Source organism: Linepithema humile, chromosome 4, assembly GCF_040581485.1.
Source record: "Linepithema humile isolate Giens D197 chromosome 4, Lhum_UNIL_v1.0, whole genome shotgun sequence".
In the NCBI taxonomy this organism is placed as follows: domain Eukaryota; kingdom Metazoa; phylum Arthropoda; class Insecta; order Hymenoptera; family Formicidae; genus Linepithema; species Linepithema humile.
Window position 1 is genome coordinate 18,406,310 of NC_090131.1, and position 20,359 is coordinate 18,426,668.

Below are 20,359 nucleotides of genomic sequence, written 5' to 3' on the forward strand. Positions count from 1 at the left end.
TATGTATGTACATAAACATCTTAATATGTATTTAATATGTATGAATGTATTTATTAATATAAATAATTTTGAAAATTGCATAGAAAATATTATACGACGATTGAAAATTGAAATATAAAAAATAGGTAATTTTGGTTATTGTTTTAGATAATTATTTTGGAATTTCGTATCTTGTAAGCATTCAGGTTGCCATTCTATCGGCTCTGGGTCCTTTGATATCAAAGCTACTGATTGGCCACAAATGCAAGATCAGAGTTCGAACGTCGGCATGTGGATCAACCGTGGGTGTCCTGTGCGGTCAGCTCGTTAACCGGTATGAACTACACATCGACTAAGTAATCTCCGCCTGCTTATATGGAAAGCGCGATTGACTAATACCCTTTGATGCCGGATTCCTTAACGCAATGTCTAATTGTATCTAATTGTATCTCAATGCAAATTGGTAATTTCGTGATTCTGTGTATCAAGTGAATTAATTTGATCTATTTTTCGAAAAAAAGAATGCATTAACTAATCAGAATGTTATAGATTTGATAAACGTGACAGAAACGAACGTATTAGTTTTTTTACTATATTTATATTTTTTAATAACCGTGAGAGTTCATAGGAGTACATTTTTCGAAAATGCATTTTTGTTATATCTCTTCATTATCACCAACGTGTACGCCGACACTTTACATAAATTTCAAGACAAAATCGATACTAAATAATTTTCCGATGCATTTAAAGTAGTAAATAAAATTGTTTATTTTTACCATACATTTGATTCGTATAGAAATTTATCTTTATATGTGCATTGTAAGATAATTGTCGGCGTTTAAATTCAATTCATAGCGACACAGGTGGATAATTCGCCGGCACTATATTTGCCGGGTAATCGCTTAAGATGTCACTAAGTACAGTGATTTTTCTTACGTTCGTACTCGCGGCTAGAGATATGTCCGTAGCAGATAAGCGGAAAGATACCGGAAAGAAGAATTAAAAGAAGATCAGCGTTCCGAGAGTATGCGAATTTTTCAACATCAAACATTCAGAAGGAGCAGGACGGAAAACTAGGGCAACCAGTTTAAAAGCCCAGGGTACTTTAACACTCGGGAGTACTACTCAGTCTCGTCTCTGAAAAATCTTTTTATTCTAACCGTACATTTGTATGTACTCATACATATGTACAGAGCGCGGCAGCGGCACAGTCGCACTTTATTGAGCGAATTTCATTCTCGTTTATAGTTACAACCATCACGAGATACAAGGGAGAGTACCGTAATAATAGAAATCTATAGGGCGCGTATAATTTACTATTCTCGGTCGCAAAAGCTAAAGTAGACATTGTATGGTAAAAATCAATCTAAAAATCCATGTGGTTGTTATATCTTTAACTTTATGCTATAAGTGTATCGCAAAGATAATTAAACAGAATCGTTGTCGGAATAAAATTCTTAATAACGCAATTAAATTATTTTTAAACGTTAAGAGATTATTAAAAAAAAAGTGTGCTAAAACACGATGAACTGAAATGAGGATCCAAGATATACCAGATACCATTATTTTACAGCATATCTATTTCAACTAAAACTTCAAATTCTAACTTAGGATATCTTAAGAATAAAGGGCTCGTATCTTGTACCCGTAACTTTGTCGGCGTAGTGATTTTCTCTTTTATTATTGCCATTATGCTTAAACGATCGTTCTTCCGGGTAATTTCCACTTTTTCTTATAGTTCATCCTGCACGCGGTATCAACCTACGCCATGCGACATGGAGCCATGAAAATTTTTACTTTCTTCGTGGTAACGTGACATTACCGTCGACGCTGAATTGTAACGTACGTTGCGTTCGAGAAAATGGCGTGACATATTGTGCGCGACTTAGGGAAAGGTAAAAGGACGGAAAGTGGTGGGCGTTTGAGACACGTAGGTAGATGAACTATAAGAGAAGATAATCGTCGTCAAGGGGTATGCGAGGTACACGTCAATAAATATTACCCTGACATTTGAACAACTTGATTGATTTAAGCAAAAACTGATCAAAAATAGCTGATTCAATCTATTGATAGATGTTTGCATTTATTCGATGAATTGGGATATTTTAATCTTTATATCATAACTGCTATGTAAATTTTATGAAAACATGAAGAGTAACAAAATATTTTTGGACTATCATAATATCAAATTGTAAAATATGTTAATTAAAACGGTATAGTGCCTAAATGAGATTTTTAAGAATACAGCAAAGCATCTGAATAAACTTTTAATAGCAAGTAATTATATTTTTTACTAAAATTTTCTATGTTCTTATTACCTTAAGATGAGAAAATAATAATTATTTTTCCACGTTAGCTCTTGCAGGATAAATCATATTTTTGTTTCTGCCATATCAGTTGTACGCGGAAAAAGGTTTGTAGCCCCCATCCTCAAAGAGGCGGCGAAGCAGATTGCGAATGACGTCCGACATACGTGAGTGTGTTTGCGTACGAGAAAGGCGAAGGGTCGGCTCGTAATTTCTCGGACTGGTTAGTGGAAGAGCCTCGCGTAGAGCAGCCGGATAGCTCGTGTCGCGGAGGGCGTAGATGTACGGAACGCGGTATCGATCCGCGTATTAAATATTTAATCGCAGGAAGAAGTTCAATATACGGACGAGGACGGTTGTCTTTTGAAGACAGGTCGAACAAACGAAAGCGAACACGACTGAAACGAGGTAGCACGCAATTCTATCTTGTCTCCTCGGCATTCGTCGAGAATGGGTGGACTTTCATTATTTAGAGCGCCTGGCAAAAAATTGTGATCGTCGACATGTCGTCTTTATCGATCGTAATTTGCTAACTTACTTAAGTAATTTAAGAGATTGTTGTGTTGACTTTAAAGAATATCAAATTACATCCCAAAATTATATTATTTTTATATATCTATTTTGATACTTTTGATTTATTAAGATAAAATAATGCAAATTTTATGATTGTTTATGTTTACACTAAAATGTTAATTGTTAAAAAAATATTATATTGTAAATTGAAAAAAAATATAATGTAAATGGCTAAGTAATATATTGAACACATGTTAAAATTTGGAATATGGATTTTTAATCTTAAATTATATGCACGGAAATCTTAAAATACATATTCAAATTTGGATTAAAATAAAGTGAGGTCAATGCACGATGTTCTTTAAATTCCTTCTGAGCGTAGTAATTTCCGGTAATGGAATTTGTGAATGCGGAAATCGTTAGTGAAATGCTGTTATTCCTTTGATGATACTTTTTGATTTACGGTGCTCAATTTTAGAAATTTTACATTGTATAAGTTACTTGTTATATCCACGCATACCGAAAAATATGGCGGAATTCATCAATGGTTATCAGTTATCTAATGTACTGCGACATATAGCAATTTATTGCTCAAATATGATTAATTCACTATAATATTTTATCGCAAATACAGCGATATTATATATCGCTTTTAAATAAATTGTCCAAATGTAAGATAGAATATTTTGTGCTTGCTATTAAGTACGCCCAAATGTTTAGTACCAAAATATACGCATTGTATGTATTGTACGCATCGTATGTATTGTGTGTTTGGAAATTAAACTATGAAAATACAACAATAAAATTACTGTAGTGGTTTGCGCCGTGTTAAAATATGAGCGTAATTACATTAGCATGGAATGGCTTCATAAACAAATTTCAATAAATGTGCTAACAAATTTACTGTTCTCGCAAGAGAAATGGGCGATATCGATCGATTATCGCGGAGGTGCATCGCAAATGCGCTACAACGAGAGACTGTGGTGCTATTATGCGTTGAAAATGAGAGTCACAAAATCTTTTTCACTGAAACTCTAGACCGTCAGAAAACTGTATCGAGAGCGCGCTTAAGGAGTCAACAAGGTCGATAAACAGGAATAAGATATGATCTTTTCGAGAATCCCAAAGTGAGCCGATTTCTGCGGTCTGCGGTGGGATTCTTTTTAGCGTAACACTTTTAAAGGAGTTTTTAGATAAGAGGACTTTAATAGCTGCAGGCGACCCACACCGAGATCGTTGGTGGTGCGTCTTGCACCTCCATGCAGATTTTACTATCCAAATCACGTACTCAAGGAAAGTTTTTGTTCAGTTATCGCGTTACTTCATTTTTCTTTATTCCGTACGTTGTTTGGTCCACTAATCAACGAGATAAAGTTCACGAGGAATTAAGAGACTCACATTTTGCACTTTAAGATGCTGCTACTCCGTAATAACGAGAATCTTCATTGGAATATTACGATAGAAAGTAATCCTAATCTCTAAATAACGAATACTTAATTGTATCAACTCTTCCAACATATCTTGATATCAGAATTTTAGACTATAAATAAATGGAAAATTTTCTGCAGAATAATACATGTACTTCCCCCCCATCAACGTTCTCAATAAAATCATTGCGTCCAAAATATATTTGTGACAATGTAGCATAGAAGTCTTTTGTAGATCAATATAATGTACGCTTGTACAATAAAATTTTTAGATATATGATTGCAATTTTTTAAAATGTCAATATTGACAGAAAACTATTTCTCCTTTTCGCTCGTTTGTATATAAGTTATTTTGAGTGAATATAAAAGAGATAAATTTGAACCAACTTTTAAGTGGTACTTTCGTAAATTCTTTGCATTGCAAATTTTGATAAAGTTATATGTTAGAGTTCATAGATTACGTAAAGAATCTATATAGATTAATTGATAAAATAATTGATAAAAACTGTTGATTTTCTTATTTGCACATTGCTTTAAGCAACGGTTCTTGGACCGTTAAAAGCGCGACTTTTAATAGCGTGCCTAGTGCATATGCGTACGCGCGGTAGCACCTCTCGCGAGCTTCATCCAGCTTCTCACCTTCTGCATGTGCATATCGGTGCACTCTTAATGAGATGGTCGATCCTGTGTCGCCGTTAAAAATATTTCTCTCGCATTCATCTTGAGGAGATAGCGTGCCAGACAGAAGGTCTTTCTTGTGCATACGTGTTTCGCGTTAGACAGCCGAGCACCCCCTATGCCGAGGGTGCATAACGGGGCTGCGTTGACGAAGGTGGTGGAAAGAAGGTACGCTCGGTTCGCTCACTTCTTCCTTCTTCCTCGCGGAAGTCTGCGCTCGCGGGGGGTGCTTTTACCGCCTCGCAGATAGCACCGGTAAGTATATACGTTCTTGGCGCTTGCGCACGTGTAGGCTATCTCGTTTTCTCTTTCTCTCTCTCTTTCTTTGTCTCTCTGCTTGACGCCGCGGCGAGCCGGCTATCGCGCTCCGATTCCTTTCTCCCTTGCGCACGCTACTCGGTGGAGAGCGAGACGACGGCTCGAGTGCGCCGACGAGCGAAGCTGCGCGGGCATGAGAGAGACACGGCGTGAGGTGCAACGGAGAACGAACGAGTCGGTATGATCGAGGGAGAGAACGCGCGAAGCACGAGGGAGAAGGAGTGAGAGAGCCGGAGCATTGCGTGGGGAGCGATCGCAGCTCGTCATTCGAAGCCCGCCAACGGACGAGCGAGCAGCCACGGAACGGGACCGCGATTGAAAGAACCCACGCGATTTCGGCGTAAAAATAAAAATAAGAGAGTAACGCGTCACCGAACGGGGTGATCAGGATAGCGGAAGAGTGAAGGGAGCAAGTTGCTCGGGAGAAAAGTTACGATCGCTCGCTTGTTCGGAGAGGAAATTCCACGGGGTTGTAAATTCGTTCGCCGCAATTCTCTCTGTGCAGAGCGAGTTGAACGAAGCGCTCAGTTTCGCGTTCGGTTAGCTTCGGTTGCGATAGAATTGGCTGTAGTGCCCATCGGTGCAAGTCTCACATTTTTGATAGCGGGAAGGGAAGGAAGGAGCAAGAGAGATAGCAGGGAATACTTTGACAGGAGTGAGAAAGATATAGGCAGAGAACGAAAGAGAGAGTGAAGAAGTGTCGATGAGATAGTGGTGGAAGCAAAACAAAACAGTGTCACCCACAGTGGTAAAAAGTGACTTGTATGCCGCGCATCTCTTCAGGATATTATCAACTTTCAATTATTCTGGTATATTGACAAGTTTGGAGCACGAAGATTTTGATTGGAATTACCGAACAACTGAATAGCCGGTGAGACAGTGAAAGAGAAAGGGAGAAAGAACATCTCGTGATTTGCTTACGCGTTTGGTGCGGTAATCTGTGAGTGCGAGGATTTCGTGTTGCGAGCCGTATCGGCAAGATTCAACGAAAATCAAGTGCTACGAAAGTGGAGTACACCATAACCGTATTTCGGAGTGATTAAGTGTCGCATCAACTCACCAAATTCGAAGTGGTAAACTCGTATGCGTGTCCACTTACCTTAAACGTACTATTGAATTCGGTGAAATTCGAAGCAGCAGCGTGTTTCCGCGAAGCTCATTCAAGGTACACACAGGCTCATCCGGACGATTTCGCGACTCCAGCTTCTTCACTTCGTACGTGTGCAGCGTATCGTACATCGAAAATCACGAACAACTCCCGCACTTGTCACTGATTTCGCGATTACAGCGATTTCACAGTCGAATTTAAGGAAGGCGTGCTTACTGCATCGCAAAGAAGTAACTGCTGACTTGAGTGAAACTGCTGCCAACATTCGATTTGCAATAACGTCCGAGCTGCGGCTAACATCTGACCTGTGGCTAACCTTCGACTTGCGGCAAACATCTGACGTGCGGCTAATATCCGAGTAGTTTTGAAGGAACTTGAACACTCCGCTTGCGAAGGTGAGAATAATCGTGAAATTCGGCGCGTATTCGACAATAACGTGCTGCAGCTAGTGTCGGCGTGTGCTTCGAGAAACGTGTTTTCGGGAAACAATCAAGGAAGACGAGAATTGTTGACAATCGAACGTGAAAGTAACGATAGCGTACGTTGAGCTCGCGGTATATTGAACGAAAAAGTGCAACAAATCGCGAATTGTGTACGAGTGTGCAGCCACTCTGTGTGACATTTTCATCGTGTGTTTGGTGTTCTTTCGCAGATTCGGAGCAACAGAAGAAGAACGGAAGAAATCAAGCGACGAGTCAACAGTGCAAAGAAAGGGTGGCGTAGGTTGTGTCCTCGCGATACGCTTTTCGGTGCGTGAAAAGAAGAGCTGCCGCGATATATCGATTGTGAATACCGTGACGTAACACCGCGACGTTAATTAATTCGTTGGTCAGCCTGTTTCGCCTTCGCGAATGTGAACGACGATTGTAATCGTCGTCGTCGTACTACATTATACATCGCGTTCTCTCGTGATACAGTTTATAACGATCGACGTGAGTTCGTCGATTCGCGCATTCCTCGAAATATTCGGAATCGGAATACCCGGTACATTTTTACGTGTTCGCGAACAAGAGGTGCTTCGCGCGTGAGAGCACTGACGCGTTAATATCTGTGAGCAGCACGATCATCGGCATATCGCGCCTTTTCGAGCTCGATTTTAGCGCGTGATCGCTGATTCTTTCCTCGATTTATTCCGAATTACGCGGTCGCGTCGCGCCGGCAGCCTCCGTACGTGTGTTTTCGTTTCGGGAAGGATAAGTCCGGACGGTATTCACGTGACAAAAGTGCAGACGCTGCCTCCTCGGTCACTTGAAACAAGTAAGTATATTTATGTATCATGAAATTTTGTCCGTGTATGAGATGTCCTCACGCGCGCTGCCAACTATTTTCCAGTTAAAAATAATTTTATAAATTTGAGGTTAGTGGTTTTTTTTACAATTTTGTGAGGTTAATTGACCGGAGTTTTTAATTAACGCTTGACGTTACATGCCTTTGCAATTAAATCGTGAATTAAATTTCTGGTAATGTCTAATTAAAAGTCTAACTAATTAACAAACAAGCTTTATATTTTTTCAACTTTTAAACATGTTCATAAATCCTTTAATTTTGAATACCGTAATGTTTTGTAACTACTGATGCTTCGTAAAATAATTTGCATTTTTATTATTTTGGTCTTTACCATTTGCGGTCGAAACAATATTTGATAGATTTAAGGACCGCTTGTATATATACAAAGCTTATAAACTGTATGTTAAGCCTTAAAAAACAAATGTTTTATTTTGAAATGTTGAATTTTACTTTGTTTTTCTTTCATATTTTTCGTACCACGAAAATTTTTTACTGTCTCTTTTTTCTAACAGTTTACATAAAATATTAATATTTATATTATATATCTTAACTTTATTATCTCGACTTTAGCAATTCTAAAAAATGTATGCATTTTTATTATGTTGATAGAATCATCTCATCATTTTTGTCAGAATTATTAGAATGTCTGATATTTTAATTTGACTTAAGATTAAAACAAATTTTAAAGACGTATAATATTTTATATTCAATAAACAATTAGCAGTTCCGAAATTCCGAAACTTATCGTACAAGTTTGGCCTAATGCAGTTCACTTGACCGTGACGGTTCGTGCATAGACATGTGTTACGCGTAAGCGTACGCAACCGGCGTGCACGCGTATGTTTACACCCGGTTTCATTCATAACAAATCGCGCGTTGCCATTCATTAAGCCGTATTTTCGGGAATACGGAAATACGTCGGGATTGAAACTTTTGGACGAAACAAGCTTCGTAGTTTGCGGGATAATCTGGTGCCTGTTATGGGCGCAATAAATTTGCACAGCTCGTAGTTATTACATAACTTAGGATACTTTGTCGTGTTCTGCGGTGAAGTAGCAAAAACAGCTATTGGCTAATATTAAAGGAAATAAATCTTTTTGATACTATTTAAATTATGTCAAGAATTTAACTACGCGTTACGATAATATACAATGGGATACCTGTAATTATATTGCAAACTTATTTATCTTATTTTTATATTAAATTTATTTTATTTTCTATTCTAATTTTATAAAAATATGTAAATTATTCACATTTTTATATTTTAAAAATTTTTAAATAATGTTTATATATTTAAATTATTTAAAATAATATTTTGCACAAAAGTACATAGTACATACTTTTACTAAATACTATGCTAATACGTGCGATTACGAGATCACGATTCCCTCATTTATTTACGGTTATCATTGAATCGAAGGACTTGGAGATAGACTTTCCGGCCGAATGCGTGTAATTACGAGTGTGACTTAATTAAAGCCTGAGACAACTAATTACGAGTACAAGTTTCCGGCGAAAGTATATATAATCTCGCAGAGATCCGGCGTGCTATCAGTAAATGAACGGAGTTTCGCGTGAACTACAATTAATCCTATATGCCAGATTGACTTTTATTCATGAGTCTCTTCGTGTCGATACTGAGACGTAAGAAAGAGTGATTGCACGTTACGTATATGTATCTTTTTTCGCGCGGCGGACGCGACGATCCGTAATGAGGAACTCCGGAAACGTTTCGAACAATTTATCACGTTTGGCTATCCTGTCGTTCGCGCTTTAACGGATGACTTTCGGTTTCAATTAAAACACAAATTTGCGTCGCTGCGGGGGATCCACGGTTTTGCCAAGCGACGCAGTAAATTGACGTGAAGTCGAAACTCGCCGGGCGCGTTGCTCCGTGGCGAGTACGGTACACCGTCGAAGGGAAAATAGGAAGGGCACGAATAGAAGCAAAACGATGAGAGAACGGAAAGGAGGTTGTGCCGGGAGGGGAGTGCTGGGAAGAAAGAGAGACGAAACGAGAGAAGAAGATGCGGAAAGGAGACGAGAGGATCAACCTGCTCCGCTGCTGACAGGACAGCGGGTTATCCAACAGCTCGGTGGCCCTTTAATAGTCCTCTTCTTCAACGGATATATACTGTTTTATGCTTTATTCCGGTTGCCACCTCCCGGACACACCGCGCGCCGCGCGTTTCACTCTCATTCTCTTCCGCCTCGTCTCACAAACGCGTCTTTCGCGCGAACACGTTTTGCGTCGCTTCCGAGAACGCACGTCGAGCCGTGGCCCTGAAAGCAGGTGACTCTATATGAAACAAGATTGGCTCCATGGGGGGCCTTTTGCTATGCAGCGAAGGACAAGGCACATTGGTTCACGCTGCATAGCTTCTCTTCGTGGAGGAGTCTAGAGAACTCATTCCTCACGTTACTCACGCATATACGATAAAAGATGGTTGTACTGTTTTGTATACATTCCTAAATTATTATTGTACATTCAGTTGCAATCATTAACCGGCTGTTGATATAATATGAAAAAGCTGTCAGACTGTCAGGCTGTGTTGATATAATATGAAAAAGCTGCATTTAACCGTATAAAAATTTAAATTAATTTAATTTAAATTATTGGTTTTTATTAATATAACAATAACAATAATAAATGAATAAAAGACATTAATATCGAGAAAACATTTATTTTCATAGAATCAGGGGATTTTCTTTAAAATATTCAAGCGTAAAATATGTGTGTGCATTATACATGTGAGCGTAGGCGTTATTAAAAAAGTCTGTTAATTCATTGGTGCTTTGATGCTACAACGCGAGCGGTTTATTTCCCGTGAGATTGACGGTCGATATCGTGTTGATATACAGTTTTCTCGGATTGCTTCGCTTATTCGTAGTGGATAGCGATCTCGCGGTACCGACACTTTTCATCCCGAGGATGTGGGGCGGGAAGGCACGAGACAGGTGGTCGGAGACTAAATTGAGCGCGGTTAATGTAAAAAAAGGAGCAAAGGCTGTGACAGTTGGGCTGTTTTACCACGAACTGTCGTGCCTAGACCAGACGTGATTGCAATAACAACATCCCAACACCCGGGTCGCTGTTTATTGCTAGCTTGCTGCTCTGGCTTGATGATTTCATTTTACTCATATATATACAATTTATTAACAATCATAAAGTATTGACTTTAGTAACGATGAGTAGTGATTAGAACTCGGGATCCTTTTCACACCTAGCACTCAGCTTACTGTCTCACGATTGCTCCATTGCTTTTATAATTATTCCGACCACCTACCAACATTTAAACAAGTTTTACGGCTTTATATTCTTACACTCAAAACATTATAATTGCTTTTTTATTTTCTATACTTTTCTTTGCACACCATAATTTTTAATTCCTTGCTTTATAATACAATGAAGTGAGATAATTAATAATTTTGTAATCAAAATAATAAAATTAATAATAATTGCTTTATTAAAATATCATATTAATACAAATATAAATTATATTTTAAAAAATAAATAAATTGTATTTTAAAATAGATTTATATAAAATTTATTGAAACTTTCCACACGCGCGCGCGCGCGCGCGCACACACACACACACACACACACACACACACACACACACACACACACAAGTTAATCATACTTTGATTAAATTGTTAATATAATAATATAATAACCTGATTAATATGGTGTGAAGGTTTATTAATGATTTATGCAGTGTATAATACTATTCGGTCGGATGAAAGTGAGAATCTTTGAAAATAGTAGATTTAAATTTACGCGGTTCGTCAATGTATATACACATGAGTAAGAAATGCCGCGATTTATAATTTCTAAGAATTATAAAGACCATAAAATAAATAGTTGCAATAGAAAAGTAACACGTCGCTATTTCACTTGCGCAAATTTAATTTTACAAAATGTGAAATCTTACATTTCTTAATATTTTGGCTGCGAACTAAGGATGATTTACATTTGGAAATTGATAACGAAAACGTTAAATCGAGTATCGTATGATCACCACATCTAGTTAATTAATACATTTTTGATATAAAACATCTTAATCGGAAAGGAGTCGGATTTCCGAACATACTTGCTGCAAATTCAGACTGCGAGAAGTTGCTGCTATTGCCATTCGTTGTCGCGTCATTAAGTGAGAACGTCTTCGTATTTCTTGCCGGATTTTTGGCGAAAAAGTATGTCATATTAGTGTCGGGAGTGTTAAATTTAATTATCCGCTTACATATATTACTACATAAAGTATTAATATCGAAATATAGTTTAATTGTATATATCAGGAGTTATATATATCGACGAAGAATATTGAAATATTTCGTAACAATCCGGCGGCAAGTAATTTCATTTACATTTACTGTCGTATTTTGCTTCGCGTATTAACCATTTATATTCAGAGTTCGGAGTTCGTAAGTATTCAAGAATGTAAACATTCGATGTGTTGTTGTTTGTATTTCCATAAAAAGATACGTCGCGAAGGGCTCGGCCGCGGCAACCAAAATTCTAAGAAATGTGGAAGTTGCGCATTGTGGCGCCACACAGTGCTCGTGTGTGTAAATAGATAACTAGCTATAACGTAACGGCACACCTTTTTTGCAGTTCAGTTCGCACAGTTTCATAGATCAGAAATAGTTTATAAAAGTCGAGTCAATGTCGGGAGTGTCGAACCACGTATCGGACAATCGTTATATCAATCAGAGTATTTTTAGATTGTGTTAATATAATCGGACGTTCGGAACATTAAGAGTTTCCGAATCTATTCTGCGTACTTGAAATCGCGAGAGCGACTAGCAAGAAATTGCCGCCAATCGCCGTTAGTCATCATATCGTTGTTGCGTAAAGACGTTTTCGGATTTTTCTTGTGTGCATATAAATATCGGTATACCGAGTACATTAATCATATGTTGTAAGGATCATACATACGGATCCATATTGTGAATGCTGAGTGTATTAATATCAGGAGTATCAAATTTTGTACACAAGTATTGTATGACGTAAATATTTCGCGCTTTTTTGCAATTTTTCTCGCCGCCATTTTAGCATTTGCGTGTAATGGAAGTATCTCTAATTTTTATATGTCGGAAATGAGTCATATCATTGACGTACATACGTCAATAACAAATATTGAATATATTAACATCAAGCATACCGGGAATGTCGAACAAGGGTCGTCCGATCATGTTTTCACATTCTTTTCGCAATTTCTATACGTATTGAAAATAAATCGCGTTTATAAATATTCGGAGTGCCGATTTTAATTGTGTGTGATTTTAGACATTTCTTATTACGCGTATATCGTCGGATCGTGTTGCGAGTGTTGATATAATTTTAGAGTGATATATTGTGAAAAGATCGGTACATCATATTAATCAAGGTAAATCTTATAATTTAAGTCTTAAATTATAATACAGAATGAAAAGATTCTGTAACTTTTAATATGTTTTTTATCAATTTTTCAGGCAAAAATAAAATATTTTACATGCAAATTTTGAATAAATTTATTGTGCGAATTTGCAATAAATGATGCTTACATATTCATTATCTTTTGCAACATTTATGCAGATTTTTGTAACAATGTAAAAAAGAAAATTAAAATAATATATAATTATCCGGTGAATAATATAATGTGCTTTAAATGGCCTATCATTTGTGTCTATTTTTTATTCTTTTTTTTAGATTTATTTTTTATTTACTCTATAATCTAATTCAGTCTTTCGGGTATCTTCCTATTATTGTTATCATTTTAGACATGAAAGACCGTCTTAATAATATCCTTACCGCTTTTTAGTATCGATGAAGGCGTGCTATTTGAGCAACTGGGATATTACGTGATGATAGATGGTTTTAAAGTATTAGGCTGCGTGCGTGGAAAATCTATGCTAAGAGTCCAGCACGAATAAGATCTTGTTTTTGTTTAGCTAGTCTGTGAAGCACATTGCTAAGCGCAGGTTAACATTCTTCTAAAAGGAATGAGCGTACGGCAGTACAAATTAAGTCCAGGATTCTTCGTTACGATTGTACAAGTCTAACAGCTTTTACTTTTCTTTTATTACCAGCACCAGAACCTTCTCCTACGCTCTCGCCGGATATTCGAGGAATAGACCTCTGTGAAGTTGGCCCCCCATTTTTCAAAATAAAAAAAAATGATTAGAGTTCTGGATGCCCCCCGAGGAGTTCTAGAGTTCTCAGACCATTTTAGAAAGAGTTCTGCCATTTAAAGTAAAGAAAACACCATTTGAAAAATGGGGGGGCTAACTTCACGGCGCCCCCCATTATGTAAAAAATCCAAATTTTTTTATAGTTCTGAGTAGATTTCAAATAGTTCTATAGTTCTAGATAAGATTCAAAAATAGTTCTGCTCGAAATACTACGTAAATTAAATTTGAAATTCTCGACTTAGAAAACGAAAAATAGCGAGAACTCGTTCAATTTTGATTTTAGCGTTTCGAGCCTTAAGGATAATCGTTAGAACTCGTGAGGGGCTATACAGAACTCTCAACAGAACTGCCGGTTACCGAGAAAAAAATTTTTTTCCTGTAGGACTTAAAAATTTTTCGAATCCGAACCTTCAACCATCGAGAACTTTTTTATTTCGCCTCTGAGCGCTTCGAGTGTTAATAATTATCGTTAGAACTCTTCGGGGGGCGTCCAGAACTCTCATCAGAACTGCCGGTTACCGAGAAAAAATTTTAATAGAAATTTTTCGAATCCGAAACTTCAACCATCGAGAACTTTTTTATTTTACCTCTGAGCGTTACGAGTGTTAATAATTATCGTTAGAACTCTTCGGGGGGCGTCCAGAACTCTCATCAGAACTGCCGGTTACCGAGAAAAAATTTTTATTAGAAATTTTTCGAATCCGAAACTTCAACCATCGAGAACTTTTTTATTTTACCTCTGAGCGTTACGAGTGTTCATAATTATCGTTAGAACTCTTTGGGGGGCGCCCAGAACTCTCAACAGAACTGCCGGTTACCGAGAAAAAATTTTTTTTTCTGTAGGACTTAGAAATTTTTTGAATCCGAAACTTCAACCATTGAGAACTTTTTTATTTCGCCTCTGAGCGCTTCGAGTGTTAATAATTATCGTTAGAACTCTTTGGGGGGCGTCCAGAACTCTCATCAGAACTGCCGGTTACCAAGAAAAAATTTTTTTTCTGTAAGACAGAAATTTTTCGAATCCGAAACTTCAACCATTGAGAACTTTTTTATTTCGCCTCTGAGCGCTTCGAGTGTTAATAATTATCGTTAGAACTCTTCGGGGGGCGTCCAGAACTCTCATCAGAACTGCCGGTTACCGAGAAAAAATTTTAATAGAAATTTTTCGAATCCGAAACTTCAACCATCGAGAACTTTTTTATTTTACCTCTGAGCGTTACGAGTGTTAATAATTATCGTTAGAACTCTTCGGGGGGCGCCCAGAACTCTCATCAGAACTGCCGGTTACCAAGAAAAAATTTTTTTTCTGTAAGACAGAAATTTTTCGAATCCGAAACTTCAACCATTGAGAACTTTTTTATTTCGCCTCTGAGCGCTTCGAGTGTTAATAATTATCGTTAGAACTCTTCGGGGGGCGTCCAGAACTCTCATCAGAACTGCCGGTTACCGAGAAAAAATTTTAATAGAAATTTTTCGAATCCGAAACTTCAACCATCGAGAACTTTTTTATTTTACCTCTGAGCGTTACGAGTGTTAATAATTATCGTTAGAACTCTTCGGGGGGCGCCCAGAACTCTCAACAGAACTGCCGGTTACCGAGAAAAAATTTTTTTTTCTGTAGGACTTAGAAATTTTTTGAATCCGAAACTTCAACCATTGAGAACTTTTTTATTTCGCCTCTGAGCGCTTCGAGTGTTAATAATTATCGTTAGAACTCTTCGGGGGGCGTCCAGAACTCTCATCAGAACTGCCGGTTACCGAGAAAAAATTTTTATTAGAAATTTTTCGAATCCGAAACTTCAACCATCGAGAACTTTTTTATTTTACCTCTGAGCGTTACGAGTGTTAATAATTATCGTTAGAACTCTTCGGGGGGCGTCCAGAACTCTCATCAGAACTGCCGGTTACCGAGAAAAAATTTTTATTAGAAATTTTTCGAATCCGAAACTTCAACCATCGAGAACTTTTTTATTTTACCTCTGAGCGTTACGAGTGTTAATAATTATCGTTAGAACTCTTCGGGGGGCGTCCAGAACTCTCATCAGAACTGCCGGTTACCAAGAAAAAATTTTTTTTCTGTAAGACAGAAATTTTTCGAATCCGAAACTTCAACCATTGAGAACTTTTTTATTTCGCCTCTGAGCGCTTCGAGTGTTAATAATTATCGTTAGAACTCTTCGGGGGGCGTCCAGAACTCTCATCAGAACTGCCGGTTACCGAGAAAAAATTTTAATAGAAATTTTTCGAATCCGAAACTTCAACCATCGAGAACTTTTTTATTTTACCTCTGAGCGTTACGAGTGTTAATAATTATCGTTAGAACTCTTCGGGGGGCGCCCAGAACTCTCAACAGAACTGCCGGTTACCGAGAAAAAATTTTTTTTTCTGTAGGACTTAGAAATTTTTTGAATCCGAAACTTCAACCATTGAGAACTTTTTTATTTCGCCTCTGAGCGCTTCGAGTGTTAATAATTATCGTTAGAACTCTTCGGGGGGCGTCCAGAACTCTCATCAGAACTGCCGGTTACCGAGAAAAAATTTTTATTAGAAATTTTTCGAATCCGAAACTTCAACCATCGAGAACTTTTTTATTTTACCTCTGAGCGTTACGAGTGTTAATAATTATCGTTAGAACTCTTCGGGGGGCGTCCAGAACTCTCATCAGAACTGCCGGTTACCAAGAAAAAATTTTTTTTCTGTAAGACAGAAATTTTTCGAATCCGAAACTTCAACCATTGAGAACTTTTTTATTTCGCCTCTGAGCGCTTCGAGTGTTAATAATTATCGTTAGAACTCTTCGGGGGGCGTCCAGAACTCTCATCAGAACTGCCGGTTACCGAGAAAAAATTTTAATAGAAATTTTTCGAATCCGAAACTTCAACCATCGAGAACTTTTTTATTTTACCTCTGAGCGTTACGAGTGTTAATAATTATCGTTAGAACTCTTCGGGGGGCGCCCAGAACTCTCAACAGAACTGCCGGTTACCGAGAAAAAATTTTTTTTTCTGTAGGACTTAGAAATTTTTTGAATCCGAAACTTCAACCATTGAGAACTTTTTTATTTCGCCTCTGAGCGCTTCGAGTGTTAATAATTATCGTTAGAACTCTTCGGGGGGCGTCCAGAACTCTCATCAGAACTGCCGGTTACCGAGAAAAAATTTTTATTAGAAATTTTTCGAATCCGAAACTTCAACCATCGAGAACTTTTTTATTTTACCTCTGAGCGTTACGAGTGTTAATAATTATCGTTAGAACTCTTCGGGGGGCGTCCAGAACTCTCATCAGAACTGCCGGTTACCGAGAAAAAATTTTTATTAGAAATTTTTCGAATCCGAAACTTCAACCATCGAGAACTTTTTTATTTTACCTCTGAGCGTTACGAGTGTTAATAATTATCGTTAGAACTCTTCGGGGGGCGTCCAGAACTCTCATCAGAACTGCCGGTTACCAAGAAAAAATTTTTTTTCTGTAAGACAGAAATTTTTCGAATCCGAAACTTCAACCATTGAGAACTTTTTTATTTCGCCTCTGAGCGCTTCGAGTGTTAATAATTATCGTTAGAACTCTTCGGGGGGCGTCCAGAACTCTCATCAGAACTGCCGGTTACCGAGAAAAAATTTTAATAGAAATTTTTCGAATCCGAAACTTCAACCATCGAGAACTTTTTTATTTTACCTCTGAGCGTTACGAGTGTTAATAATTATCGTTAGAACTCTTCGGGGGGCGCCCAGAACTCTCAACAGAACTGCCGGTTACCGAGAAAAAATTTTTTTTTCTGTAGGACTTAGAAATTTTTTGAATCCGAAACTTCAACCATTGAGAACTTTTTTATTTCGCCTCTGAGCGCTTCGAGTGTTAATAATTATCGTTAGAACTCTTCGGGGGGCGTCCAGAACTCTCATCAGAACTGCCGGTTACCGAGAAAAAATTTTTATTAGAAATTTTTCGAATCCGAAACTTCAACCATCGAGAACTTTTTTATTTTACCTCTGAGCGTTACGAGTGTTAATAATTATCGTTAGAACTCTTCGGGGGGCGTCCAGAACTCTCATCAGAACTGCCGGTTACCGAGAAAAAATTTTTATTAGAAATTTTTCGAATCCGAAACTTCAACCATCGAGAACTTTTTTATTTTACCTCTGAGCGTTACGAGTGTTCATAATTATCGTTAGAACTCTTTGGGGGCGCCCAGAACTCTCAACAGAACTGCCGGTTACCGAGAAAAAATTTTTTTTTCTGTAGGACTTAGAAATTTTTTGAATCCGAAACTTCAACCATTGAGAACTTTTTTATTTCGCCTCTGAGCGCTTCGAGTGTTAATAATTATCGTTAGAACTCTTCGGGGGGCGTCCAGAACTCTCATCAGAACTGCCGGTTACCGAGAAAAAATTTTAATAGAAATTTTTCGAATCCGAAACTTCAACCATCGAGAACTTTTTTATTTTACCTCTGAGCGTTACGAGTGTTAATAATTATCGTTAGAACTCTTCGGGGGGCGTCCAGAACTCTCATCAGAACTGCCGGTTACCGAGAAAAAATTTTTATTAGAAATTTTTCGAATCCGAAACTTCAACCATTGAGAACTTTTTTATTTCACCTCTGAGCGTTACGAGTGTTCATAATTATCGTTAGAACTCTTTGGGGGGCGTCCAGAACTCTTATCAGAACTGCCGGTTACCGAAAAAAAATTTTTTCTTGGTAACCGGCAGTTCTGATAAGAGTTCTGGACGCCCCCCAAAGAGTTCTAACGATAATTATGAACACTCGTAACGCTCAGAGGTGAAATAAAAAAGTTCTCAATGGTTGAAGTTTCGGATTCGAAAAATTTCTGTCTTACAGAAAAAAAATTTTTTCTTGGTAACCGGCAGTTCTGATGAGAGTTCTGGACGCCCCCCAAAGAGTTCTAACGATAATTATTAACACTCGAAGCGCTCAGAGGCGAAATAAAAAAGTTCTCAATGGTTGAAGTTTCGGATTCAAAAAATTTCTAAGTCCTACAGAAAAAAAAATTTTTTCTCGGTAACCGGCAGTTCTGTTGAGAGTTCTGGGCGCCCCCCAAAGAGTTCTAACGATAATTATGAACACTCGTAACGCTCAGAGGTAAAATAAAAAAGTTCTCGATGGTTGAAGTTTCGGATTCGAAAAATTTCTAATAAAAATTTTTTCTCGGTAACCGGCAGTTCTGATGAGAGTTCTGGACGCCCCCCGAAGAGTTCTAACGATAATTATTAACACTCGTAACGCTCAGAGGTAAAATAAAAAAGTTCTCGATGGTTGAAGTTTCGGATTCGAAAAATTTCTAATAAAAATTTTTTCTCGGTAACCGGCAGTTCTGATGAGAGTTCTGGACGCCCCCCGAAGAGTTCTAACGATAATTATTAACACTCGAAGCGCTCAGAGGCGAAATAAAAAAGTTCTCAATGGTTGAAGTTTCGGATTCAAAAAATTTCTAAGTCCTACAGAAAAAAAAATTTTTTCTCGGTAACCGGCAGTTCTGTTGAGAGTTCTGGGCGCCCCCCGAAGAGTTCTAACGATAATTATTAACACTCGTAACGCTCAGAAGTAAAATAAAAAAGTTCTCGATGGTTGAAGTTTCGGATTCGAAAAATTTCTATTAAAATTTTTTCTCGGTAACCGGCAGTTCTGATGAGAGTTCTGGACGCCCCCCGAAGAGTTCTAACGATAATTATTAACACTCGTAACGCTCAGAGGTAAAATAAAAAAGTTCTCGATGGTTGAAGTTTCGGATTCGAAAAATTTCTATTAAAATTTTTTCTCGGTAACCGGCAGTTCTGATGAGAGTTCTGGACGCCCCCCGAAGAGTTCTAACGATAATTATTAACACTCGAAGCGCTCAGAGGCGAAATAAAAAAGTTCTCGATGGTTGAAGGTTCGGATTCGAAAAATTTTTAAGTCCTACAGGAAAAAAATTTTTTTCTCGGTAACCGGCAGTTCTGTTGAGAGTTCTGTATAGCCCCTCACGAGTTCTAACGATTATCCTTAAGGCTCGAAACGCTAAAATCAAAATTGAACGAGTTCTCGCTATTTTTCGTTTTCTAAGTCGAGAATTTCAAATTTAATTTACGTAGTATTTCGAGCAGAACTATTTTTGAATCTTATCTAGAACTATAGAACTATTTGAAATCTACTCAGAACTATAAAAAAATTTGGATTTTTTACATAATGGGGGGCGCCGTGAAGTTAGCCCCCCCATTTTTCAAATGGTGTTTTCTTTACTTTAAATGGCAGAACTCTTTCTAAAATGGTCTGAGAACTCTAGAACTCCTCGGGGGGCATCCAGAACTCTAATCATTTTTTTTTATTTTGAAAAATGGGGGGCCAACTTCACAGAGGTGAGGAATAGGAATCTTCCTTGAATCGTTAATTAGTTTGAACTCCCGGATTCTAATTACACGTGCAGTATACGGCTTTATTTAAGCAAAACGTTTATTTCGAACTTGAAAGATCGAAAGGACGCCAATTTTCAAACTCTTCTATCACGCGACTGTATTAAAAACAAAAATATGATTATTGATTCCATTGAATTTACCAGTTTAAAGTAGATATGT